The sequence below is a fragment of the Cryptomeria japonica genome, chromosome 4, assembly GCF_030272615.1.
Source record: "Cryptomeria japonica chromosome 4, Sugi_1.0, whole genome shotgun sequence".
Taxonomy (NCBI): domain Eukaryota; kingdom Viridiplantae; phylum Streptophyta; class Pinopsida; order Cupressales; family Cupressaceae; genus Cryptomeria; species Cryptomeria japonica.
This window is the reverse complement of record NC_081408.1, coordinates 438,064,477-438,077,966: the sequence shown is the minus strand read 5'-3', so window position 1 is coordinate 438,077,966 and position 13,490 is coordinate 438,064,477.

The following is a 13,490-nucleotide window of genomic DNA, read 5'->3' as shown; positions in this document are numbered from 1 at the left end:
CAATGGACTATTAGATCTTGTGCATAGTGACTTGTGTAGTCCTACTAGAGTCAGAAGCATGCAATGTGACAAGTCATTCATGTTGCTGATTCATGACTACTCTAGAATGATATGGGTGACTTTTCTAAGGGAGAAATAAGAAGCATTGGAGAAATTCAAGATATTCAAAGCAAAGATGGAGACTCGGACAAGGTTGAATTTGAAGTGTTTGAGATCTGACAGAGGAGGAGAATTTATGTTCGGTGAGTTTGATACAATCTATGAGAGGAATGGAATTAGAAGAAAATTATCTACTCCCAAAACCCCTCAGCAGAATGGAGTTGTTGAAAGGAAGAACAAAATAATCTTGGATGTTGCTAGAATGATGTTGATTGAAGGAAATGTTGCGCAAACCTTTTGGAAGGAATTTGTTAGCACTGTTGTTTACATGTTCAACCGGGTGCATATAAAAGTTGATTTTGGTAAGATTCCTTATGAGATATGGTTCATTCATGTTCCTACAGTTAGATATTTCAAAGTTTTTGGAAGAAAATGTTATATCAAAAGAGATGAGGATATAGGAAAGTTTGATGTAAGATGTGATGAAGGAATCTTCTTGGGATATTCTACTAAGAGAAAGGCCTACCAATGTTACAATAAGATGTTGAAGAAGATAGTGGAAAGTGCAAACGTGAAGGTTGATGAATATTTTGGAAAGTGGATCAAAGAATGCAGATATGAGATTGATGAACATGATATTGTTTTTAAGCTTGCACAAACTAAGATCTAGAAGAAGATTAATTTGGTAGAGATAGTTAATCTGAATATTGTTGTTACTGGTGAAGAACTTCAAGAGTCTGAGTGTCAGATTAATCTAAAGACTCTAAGGTATGTGAAATTGAATCACTCTGGGAATCAGATTATTGGTGATAGGAGCAAGGGTGTGATGACTAGGAGAAGACTTGCTGCTAAAGAGATATGTCTGATTTCTTAGATTGACCCTAAAGATGTTGTTGAAGCATGTAAGGATGAGAATTGGATAAAATCTATGGAGGAGGAGTTGAATCAAATTGAAAAGAATAACACTTGGGATCTTGTTATGAGACCTAAAGACAAAAATGTGATTGGCACTAAATAGGTGTTCTAGAATAAACTGAATGAAGTTGGTGAAGTGGTAAGAAACAAAACAAGATTGGTATGTAAGTGATTCTCTCAGATGGAAGGTATTGATTATGAAGAAACTTTTGCTCCTATAGCTAGAATTGAAGTTGTTAAATTGTTTCTTACAAGAATTTTAAGGTCTATCAGATGGATCTCAAGTCAGCCTTTTTGAATGGTGATATTTGGGAGGAAGACTACATTGAGCAACCAGAAGGATTTTCTTTATCAGATAAAGGAGACATGGTATGTAGATTGAAGAAAACACTGTATGGACTGAAGCAAGCCGCTAGAGCCTGGTATGCAAGATTAGATAAGTATTTGATGAAGATGGGATTTTGTAAAGGTGTTGCTGACATTAACTTATACTTTAAGGTTGAGAATGATAACATTTTGATTGCTAAGTATTTGTGGATGACATTATTTTTGGAGGAGATGATGACTTGAGTATGAAGTTTGTTGATGATATGCAAAAGGAATTTGAGATGTCTATGATAGATGAGATGAAATTCTTCTTAATATTGCAGATTACTCAGACCAGTAAAGGTATTTTCATTTCTAAATTTAAGTATGTGAAGGAAGTGTTGAAGAAATTCGGGTTAGATGATTCTAAACTTGTTGGAACTCCTATGGTGACTGGATGCAAGTTGTCTAAGAAAGATGAATCTAAGAAAGTGAATCAGACCTTGTATAGACATATGGTTGGTGGACTGTTGTACCTGACTTAGACTAGACCAAATATTACACATGTTGTGTGTCTTTGTGCTAGATTTCAAGCTGATCTTAAAGAGACTCATGTTACTGTTGTTAAAAGAATTTACAAATATTTGAAGGGAATTGTTGACTATGGGCTATGGTATCCGAAGAATGATGATTTTATGCTATGTTCCTATACTGATGTTTATTGGGCAAGTGATGTAGATGAATGGAAGAGCATTACCGATGGAGCTTCCTTTTTGGGGAAGAAGTTGGTTTCATGGGCTAGCAAGAAACAAGATGTTATATCTCTATCCACTATTGAAGCCGAATACATTGTTGTTGCTACAAATTGTACTCAGGTACTTTGGATGAAACAGATGCTGAAAGACATTAGATTTGTGTATGATGAGCCTACTATTATTTACTATGACAATTCAAGTGCTATTAATATTTCCAAGAAGCCAGTACTGGATTCTAAAACGAAGCATATATCAATTAAGTATCATTTCTTGAGGGAGAAAGTTAGTGGTGAAGAAGTAAAACTGGAGTATGTATCTACAAAAGATCAAATCGCAGATATTTTCACTAAGCCTTGTAGATACATTTTTGTATTTGAGAGACAAGTTAGGGGTCTATGCCCCTCCTGATGAGAACTAGGTGCATTGAGATGCATCAATCCGGTGGACTTCACAGTCTTATCTTTGTATATGGGTTGATGAGTTGATGTTGCTACTTAACTGGAGTAGTTAGTGAGTTGTTCAAAGTTGTGATTATGTTGTTTGGAAGAGAAGCTTGATTAGTTTATATCTTTGGCATTGTTGTCAAAGGGGGAGAGAAGCATGTGAAAAACTACCTTATCTTTGGATCTTTGTATGGATGATCTTAGGGGGAGCCTATTGGATTTTGTTGGTGTTAATTTATTTATTTACATTGATTATTTTTCACATTTATATGTTGTCATCAATGCCAAAGGGGGAGATTGTTGGGCATTGCTGCTACCAGGATATGTTGTAGTCATTGACATATTCCTCTGTTTTGGTGTTGCAGAGAATTGTTTTGGTGTTCTAATGATTGCAGTGAGTTGATCTAGTTGGTTTATTTGTTTGGGATGATGAATCAACTAGAGATAGTATACTCTTTATTGATTTCATGATGCTTTGTGATGATTTGGTTGAGTTATGGATTTAGGTATGGAGACTGGTTTTGTGTGTTCAATATTGTAGTGTTCTGGTGTCTGATTTGTTGTGCTTCGGTATGATCATATCTTGTGTTGAGGATTTGGGGGAGTGTTTGGTATGTTCATGTGTATCTTCATTTGAAATGGTTCATGATTTGATGCTTCAAAAGCTATCTTTCTTATCTAAGTTGTTGTTGTTAAGGATGGCACCAATAATGAAGCGAAGGCACAAACGACACTCCTTGTTGTTTCCTTAGTGAACAAATTGTTAGTAACAAAGTTACATCTCAAAGGAGACTTAAGAATAGTGACATATATCATTGTCAAAGGTGAAGCCCAATGTTGGAAAATAAATAAAATTATCCCCCTTATAGTGCAAAAGCTCAATAATTTTCAAAACTTTAAAATAACACATGTTTAGAGAGAAGGGAATGCATAAGCGGATTATTAATCAAACCAAGGATGCAAACTTAATGGCTAAAATGTGAGATGGTGGGATGGCACTAAGGAGGCATGAGTTTTAGATGGTTTGATGGAGGATGATGTCATTGATGGGTTGGTAAGCAAGTGAATTTTATTGCTATCATTCTCGTCATATTTGGCAGGTTGAAAGGAATGTTGTATCAAGTAGGGTTATTATTGAGCATATAGAGAGTACGTCACCTTTTTCTCCTCCCATTTGATACATTGCAAATGCATAATACTTGGAACAGAGGTGGCATGTGTGATATCGATGCCAAGTTAAGGTGGGAGCACACATACCTTGGTAATTGATGCAAAATCTCATGAAAATGTATGAAGATCTTTCAAAACCTACAATATCTTTGTGCAAAGAAGCTGAGATGATTGTAAGGCACACAAAGGTTGAAGGTGAATTTTTAGGAGCTTTAGATTTCAATGAAGGAGGTGACTATATATGGTGACAATGGAAGAAAAAATTTCCCTTGTCACAACTAAACAACAATTAGCATTTATGGGGAAGATTTCGAAGAACGGAATGAGAAGCATCTTCAAGATTGAAGACTCAAAATTCTTCCAAATGGTGGATGTCTTGTTGTGAAAAGATTACATGGAATCTAAGTTTAGGTACAAGACCAATGCATATTTAGTCTTGATTTTCTTTGCTTGGGGGCTTGAATTGGGAATGAAGGAGGATGTAATGTGGGTCATGAGGGAGTGTGTCTGAGAGGAGTGGAAGTTCAAGATGGAGACCTTCGTGATTATGGTGTGACTAGGGGAAGGTTTTTTCCATGAATGGGGAATGGATACACTCGACAAAATTTACGCCACCCTTGAGGCCTTTCTTGGTCTAGGGTGTGGATATGGACCAAGGGATTCGACTGGGGGAAACATAGATGGGTTGGGACTACATTAAATATTACTTGCGAGGCAGGGAGTAGATGGTGTAGTTGTTGGGACCGGATGAAATGAGGAAGTCAAGGAATAAAAGTGACTTCAAGAAAGAATATTTTTGGTTGAGTCATAAGAAGTCGATCTCTTAGTTTTGCTTAGTTTGCTTAGTTTTCTCACACAATTCAAACTATTTATAGTTTATCTTTCTATTTTAAGTTTTAGTAATGGACAAGTTTAGAAGTTGTTATATGGAAAAGACATGGTAATTGATCACTATTTTGTGAAGGTATGAATGCTTTACAGAAAACATGGATAGCATATTATTTTTTCTTTTTTGAAAATGAAATATAATATCAATATTTACCAATTAAAAATGAATAATTAGTAGTTATAATTTAGAACTAATTAAAAAGAAAGTTTACATTTCATCCTAATTTTTTTACATGCAAATCATTTCATTTCATATTCTAAAGGTGAGATTAAATTCTAACTTTTGAATAATTTTTTGTTTTCAATAAAAGTGGATTATTCCACTAAACTTTTTTATTAATATTTTTTATTTTTTACATAGGATTCAAAGAGCATACCGAAGGAAAGAACCCTGGGAAGAAAACCTCCAGTCACAGCTCATAAAATAAATTTATAGTATCTAATAGATCAGTTTATACATCCCACCCAAAACCACATTCAAAATGCGGTCACAACACATATAATATCAGTTTTACATAGAGCCCATATGGCAATTTGCAAACCCATCAGATAATTTTCAAATGTAGACTCCACAGCTGCTATCAATGGAAGAAGACAGAATTTTCCAAAGCCTTGTGCCAAATCCCATGAGCCAAAAACCTTCCTGCCAAAAATGAAAGTATCAAAAAACCTTTGGAAAAACACTATTGTGTCAAATACCATGAGATCAAACTCTCCTCCAGACAACGAACATGAATACTTGAAATGAAAAGGGAAAGTGGGAATAATTATCATCATAAAATTTTACATCAACAGTACTCAAGAAAATCACATAACTATTGTTGCAAACCTTCCCATACCCTAGAAGGAATTTCCTCAAAACCCACCTCTCGTTGATTAGCATTGCTATCAATGGATAAATTTTCCAAATAATCCGCAATCTTATTAACTTCTCTGTAACAATGGGATAACAAAAAAGATTCAAACAATTCTTTTTTTTGTAAAATGAGATCAATTATATATTGCAAATTCCAACAATTCGATTTCTTTTTCATAACACATTGAATAATCACCATAGAATCACCTTCAATTATTAAGTCCTTAATTCCCAAAGAGATTGCCATATCCAATCCAAAAGACAAAGTATGAAATTCTGCATAATTCTTAGTTTTGAAACCAATAGCATGACACTTAGCTCGAATAAAATTTGCATTGTGATCATAAATTACTATGCCTACCCCAGTTGGCCCGGGGTTACCACGAGAGGCCCCATCAAAATTCAGTTTAAAGTGCCCCTGCAGAGGAGGTTTCCATCTAGCAAAGCATCTCTTACATATTGCATCATTCTTTTTTTAAATTGAACCATGAGAGGGTAAAACCGACAGCATCTTCCAAACTCTAGTAACTCTACTATCCCAGTGCGAAAAAGAAGTAAGATTTTCCAAATTCTTATAAATAAATGACAAAGCAACCTCAGAGATTGAAGACTCAATTTTTAATAGAACCTCGGACACAGGAGAACTTGTTTTTTTAAATATTCTATTGTTTCGATCTAGCCAAACATTCCAAATCACAATAGATGGAGATATGATTCAAAGGCATGCATAAAAAGATGAGGCAAACATAAAGGGCCAAGATCTAAAATGGGAAATGAGATCCTTACCAATAAAAAAGGATATATTTAACTTCTCAAACAACCACTGCCAACATTCATAAGCATAATCACAATGTAGGAACAGGTGTGAAGAAGATTCCAAATTTTTGTTACAAAGGACACAAGGGAAAACAGTAGTAATACCAAGCATGTCCAGTCTCATACCTGTAATACCCTAAAATTGGTCATCTAAACCATGGGCCCCTAATCTCGACAACATCACCAAGGTCCTAACCAAAGGCAATAAATCAATCTTCAGCACATTATTAATTCTTTAATTATCAAAAATCACATGGCAAATCAACCACTCAATATTAATTAAATATTTATTTAATTAATTGAATTATTTCAAGAGTAATCATTTTGATCAATTATCCCATTTTAATTTATTAAATATCTTTGCATATTTAATTAATTAATAAATTTGTCATTCAATCATGCGAAAGGATTAATTTATTACAAAAGATGAATTAATTTATTACAAAGAGTTGAATTGAAACAAAACAAAAGTCAAAAGAATTGAATTGAGAGAGAAAACAAACTTGAGATATTATTTCTTTTTTCTAAATTTAGAACTTGAAATCAGAAAAGCAATTTAATTGAATTGTTGAATTATTCTCTAAAATTGGAACTCAAAGCTTTTCAGAAAAAGAAGTTCAGTTGCATTAAGAAAACTCTTTTCTTGATTAAATTGAAGAATTATCTATTTTTATCAGATGTGCATGGAATTAATTTATTATTATTTTCCAATGCAACTTAGACTTCTAATTTGAATGCATTTCAATTAAACTATAATTGGAATCTATCTCAAGGTTAACTCAACCTGATTTCTCAATTATTTTCAATTAATCCTAAATTGAGCTTTTTGTAATTCTCTATAAATTCAGTCTTCAGCTCTCATTCCAATTCACCCCAGAGACTTTTGAGAACACGCTTGGAAATTATTATCACACTAATTTCGCTCTGGAGTCATTGAAATCATTGTGCTTTTTTAGATTACTTGCATCCATTTTACATTCATTATTGCTTGCATGCATTGTTGCTTGAATTTGCTTGAATTTGCTTGAATTACTCATCCATCTTGCATCCATATAGCTTAATATCGTATAGATTAAATCCTTCGTCTTGGTGTAGTCTAGTCACTGGTATTGCTTATAAAAATCTGAGAGCAATCTTATACTCGCATCTTTTAGAAGGCAATTAGTCGCTTTGCTATGGTTTATTTCTTATTGATTATTGATTACTAACCATGCATATAATGACTTAATTGAAGTGTTGTGCTTGTAGCTACAGGTTCACTTTTTCACACACACATTTATGGCGCCCATCGTGTGGCCCGAAGACTACATTTTTTTCGGCCTCCAAGACTGACTGCTTTATTTTTTCTTATTTTCCAGGTCTCAGATTTTTCGGTTTTTTGTCCATACATCTCGTGCGACAATTCCCACAGGCTGAAACAACAAATTGCAAGTGTCACACGAATTACAAACATATTATCGTACGAGTAGACACTCTGTCGTATGAGCAGATCCTCTATCGTACGAGTAGTAATCATCTATCGTACGAGTCAACATCATCAATAATCTAGTCCCGTGTTGTACTGTATCCTATCTCGTACGAGTCGACACTATGTCGTACGATTCTGTATTTTCTGGTAAAAGAGGCAAAATTTCATATTTTTCATTTCTGATGACTGACCTTGACTATTTATCTGTCTATCTCAGAGTTTTTCACAGCCTAACTAGTTTTTGCAAAACGCTTGTCGAAGAATATTGCTTGTCGCACAAAGACAATATGACTACTGATTCGTTGTCTTTGCAGGTTGCCTAAGGAGAATTGACTAAACATTGTGTATTCTTTAAATTCGTTTTTAGGAACCTAACTTGCTATCTAGTTAAAGAACAAATCTGTCTTTTATGCTTTTAGAAGATTCTGAGAGGTAGGAGAGTATGCTCTTGTCTTTTTCTAGACAATCAAAAATCCAGACCCTTGAAGCTTTTTCTTTGTTTGAGATTTGTACATCTTTAGCAGGCCTGCCCTCCCGAGGGGTTGAAAAACTCTTAAAGCCGTTACGGTCGGTGTGAGGGGAACGACCTAAGTGGGAATGGCTAGACGCTAAGTACTCCAACCCACTATAAAATAAACGTGATTTGATGAAAATCAAGTCAACAGCAATGCTCGGGAATAGCTCTCCTCTGTACCTTTGGGTATATTAAACCTTGGCTTTCAAGGCTGGGAGACCTCTTAATTGAGTTTATACCTCGACACGCCAAACGGATCCCTGACTAAATCCAATTTAAAATTAGAAGCTACCCGGTTCATCTCCGAAAGGGGGATAATCTTTGTGCAAGAGAGATAGTAATTCTCCCAAGATACTTGTCATTTCGTGCCCCCATTAGTATTTGGAGTCAGATAATACGGCGTTGAGAATCCATTGCGTGAGACTTAGCGGCCGTATTTTGATTAGCTATTGGGTGTGTACCTGAGTCTACAAGCAAAGGTTTTCTTTCCTCACCAAATTCCTTAGGGTTTGCATGCTGTGATTGAAGTCACTATAAATACTACTTGTTTTCTGTGTTTTTCATCCCTGAAACAAAAAAACTGAAATACCAAAAATCAGTGAAGACCAGAAACAACTCAGTAAGTTGAAACTCTGTCCATGTCAGAAACTAGTCCATCCTAAGTCAAAACTCTGTCTGTGTCAGAAACTAGTCCATCCTAAGTCGAAACTCTGTCCGTGTCAGAAAATAGTCAATCCCAGTCAAAAATCGGTCAATCTCAGAATTTGTCATACTCAATAGTCAGAAAACTCATAATTTTTAGTCTCTGCCCTATGAACAGTCATACGAGTCTGCTAATTTATCGTGCTACACTAGTCCTGTGTTGTACGAATCTACTCAATTGTCATTCTAAAATAGATTCTCTGTCGTACGAGTCTAAATCATTCATCATCCTGCACTGTATTCTGTTTCATACGAGACAGAATCGACCTCAGTCTTTTGTCATTCTGTACATTCCCATCAGTCGTATAGTATAAGACAGCAACTCGTACGAAACATAACTTCTGTCATCCTATAACTGCTAAATTGTTATCCGGTTCAGCAAACCCAGTCATACGAGTCTCTGGTTTTGTTAGACAACATTCAAAATTGCCAAAAACACAGTCTACAGTGAGCATAATACTGGTTATCATTTTCCTGAGCATAAAACAGATCAAGATAGTGTACCTTTGTTGTTTTTTGTTGCACGATTTGATCGATCACCCTTCAGCTAGTTCAATCAAAACTACCTATCAAACTCAAGTCACTTAGATAACGTCTTACATAGGATATATCGTTCCTGAATCAGACTGAATCTTAGTTACAATTTTAGAATCAACCTAGGAAAATGTCTTAGACAAGATAGATCGTTCCTAAAATCAGACAAAATTTCAATTGTTTCTCCCAAAACAATACGCTAAACAGAACAAACTAGCTCTGAAATTGATCTTGACCTCTGCATCACAAAACAACTCTAGGTCACACTAATCCATAAAAATGCCTATTCAAACCAAGAGTTCTCATAAGACAAAAGCCAAAGACAAAGAACAAACCTTCACTTATCAAGATAATCCATTCTACGTGAAGGATCCCCTCACTGACATACCATCGTCATCAGGCGGACCGATTTTTGATGAACCGAAATCTCCCACTATACATGAGACAGAATACAGTGATGGAAACAAAAATGACTGCAATATTCCTAAAAATCATAATGACTCCTCATCATCAAGTGAGACTGACGAAGCTACTGAACCTCTAGAAAAAGAAATCCTTGACTGTTAGAAAGACAAAGACTTTAGAAAAATGATGAAAACTATCATGTTCCGAGAAAAGGAAGACTATTTCTTAGAACTAGCAAATCAAGGTGCTAAACTTCCTGTTGGATATGATGTTTAGACACTTGTTACTAAGAGGAAAGACTCACCTATACTCATGGTACACAAACAGTTAATAGCTTTGCGAACAGAGCTCACAGACCTGAAGAATAAGGACAATTCCCTGAACCAATATTCTCTTGAAGCAATATGTCCCTTCCCATTTGACAAGAATTTACACATGCCTCCATTCCCTTCATGAGTGGAAATCCCAAAATTTGATAAATATGATGGTACCTTAGATCCTCAAGATCATGTCAGGGAATTTAGTGCTGCTTGTATGGAATTCATGCATGATCAAACATACCTTATGCATCTCTTCCCAAGGAGTTTAGGGGGTCAAGCAATGAAATGGTTCTCAAGTTTACCCAAAGGAATAAAAACATTTGAAGAACTAATCCAACTATTCTTACAACAATACTCATACAACATTCAACATCCTGTGACTATGATCGATCTTTGTAATACTCAACAAAAAATAGGGGAACCTCTTCTTACTTTTCTCCAACGCTAGAGAAGGATGTTCTCTAGGTACCCACGACCTATCCTAGACTCTGAGAAAATGGATATATTTGTCAATAACTTGGTCCCCAAACTGAAATATAGCGTACAAATGCAAGTACACCCATCATTTAACAAAATGGTAGATAATGCCATTCAAATGGAAGATGTGCTCATAAAAAAGGGAGATATCACACCTTGGAAAGAAACACAAACGAGATCTAGTTCTAAAGAGAAGAACAAGTATTGGAAATTTGCCAAAGACAACAACAAGAATGTTGTTAATGATGGAGTAGTAGACACTATCAAAACCAACTCAAAATCAACAATATTCAATCTGGCTAGTGGTACACAAGCGCTTAAAGCCGTTGAAATTGCAGCAGAAAATCAGCCAAAGAAAACAAAGGAATGGTTCAAAGAAAAGCCTTGGCTTTCCAGACCTAAGTGTGATTTTACTCCTCTTGAAGAATAATATGAGTCAGCTTTCAAAACTCTATTGGCAAACAACTTGATAACACTACCAGATAACTCCAGACCATATGATCCAGATGTCAAACCAAGATGGTGGAGAGAAAATTAATACTATGACTTCCATTGGAATAAGGGTCATAACATAAACAATTGCATGAAGCTAAAACATGAGATTCAGGATCTCATAGATATTGGTAAAGTTTTTGTTGGGAATCACCCAACCAATGCTGATAATAAAGCATTTAAAGACCCTTTGCCTGCTTATGAACAAGGTGATTCCTCAAAGACCAAAGGAGGTGCCAAGGTAAATTATGCTTATGCCAGCCAGGACAACATTATCAACATGATTGAACCTTCACACTCAGAATATTGCAATGTGATTATAGTTCAAGATAAACCAAATGAATCACAATATGCAAAAGCTCTGACCAGATCTCAAAAGAAAGTCACCCTCCAAGGAGCTAGTTCCTCCAAACTGGCTCAAGAAACATCAAATCCAAGAGCTGTGCCAGATAAACAAAAAGAATCAACCTTGGACAAATTTAAAAGATTAACCTCCTCATCATCATCCTCTGGATACAGCATGGTTGAACAGTTGAAAAGGACAAATGCCCAAATTTCAATTTTTGAATTGCTACAGCTCTCATCTGCTCACAAGGAAATTCTACACCAAGCATTGCTCACTACCAACGTTCCAAAAGATTTAGACATTGATCGGTTTCAGTCTATGGTGGGTCATCTGACTTCACCTCACTATTTGACCTTCTCTGAGGAAGATGACAACTCATTAAATCATCCACATAACTAGCCATTGCATATTGAAGCCATGATCCACAAACACAGAGTTAAACGTGTTTTGATAGATGGAGGCATGGGGTTAACCATCTGTACTTATCATCTGCTTACACAACTAGGATTCTCTGAAAATGTCATTGATCCAGGCAAGAAAATAACAATTAAAGCCTATGATGAAGAAGAGAGGACCTCCAAAGGTTTGGTATCATTACCAATCAGAGTGGGACTGGTAGAGAGAGATGTCCTTTTCCAGATTCTTGATATTCCATTGTCATACAATATATTGCTGGGCAGGCCATGGATTCATGAAATAAGGCAATACCCTCAACATATCACCAATGCTAAAAGTTTCCTTATAATGGAGCTGAAGTCAATATTTTGGCTGATACAAATGTCATCTGTAATGCATTGAAAAAAGGTGCAGATACTTTTGTGCCTCATAATAGGGCAGCCTCTCCAAATGAAGATCCTGAAAGATTGATAAAAGACTTAGAAAAGAGATTGAAGATTACAAATACCGGCATGGATAGCTACAAGATAGAACCAGTATTATCATTAGTTTCTCTTCCTCCATCGCCAAAACAATTAGGCAAGCCATCAAAGGCTATGAGAACACAAACTCCAGCTCCAAATACTATATATGATGGTCTCTTTATATAGTCTTCTACCTCCTTGGCAGATGAAATAGAAGAGGATGATGTGCTTAACTGGCTCTATAAGGAAGATAGTCCAAATGAGGAGGTATGACATTGTGAGATTTCCTCAAACCAGTATGGTCGTGGTTACAAAATGATTCAGCGCATGGGATACTCAGGTACTAGTCCTTTGGGCAAACAAAAAGAAGGTATTACTAAACCAATTCAGCTACAAACCAAATCCACACATGATAAAGCTAGACTGGGATACAATCCTAAAAAGACATCAGAACAAAAACATGTTTCTAAGTCTAAAGGCTTGAAAAAGATATCGCCTTTAACATTACATGAAGCAAACACTAAACAAATGAAAGAAGAGTGTAGAAAAGAGAGAGAGGAATCAACAGTCAAGAAAGAAGAAATAGTCAGTGCTCAAGCTTCGACGGTATCAGCTATGATAATACAAGAAGTTGAGGTTCCTGAAGATATAAGAGATGAATCTGTAAGAATCAGAGAATTGTTTGCACCATTAAAAGTTCCAGTCACATATATTGGCAGGCAACAAGTAGATGATTCAGAGACTGATTCAAATGAGTATGAATGGGGTCTTGACTATCTTTCAGACATATCTGCTACAGAAACTCCAGAAGAATCTAGTGGTGTCATAGATGATACTCAAGAGTTGATGCGCCTAAAACTAGAGAAGGAAATACAAGAAATTAGACAAAAGAGGCAAGCAAATTATGAACAAGCATTGAAAGAAGGAACAATACCAGAAAGCTTCTCATCTATGTGTCCTTGTCCTAAAACAGAACAAATCAGTTATAGCACTACACAGGAAGAGTTAGAAGCTGCAGAACAAGAACCAGTTGTCAGTCCAGAGGAAGCTGAATGGAGTAGATGACAGAAAGTCATAGAAACAATGAGACCATGTCAACAGGTGTGTCAGATACAAATGAAAAA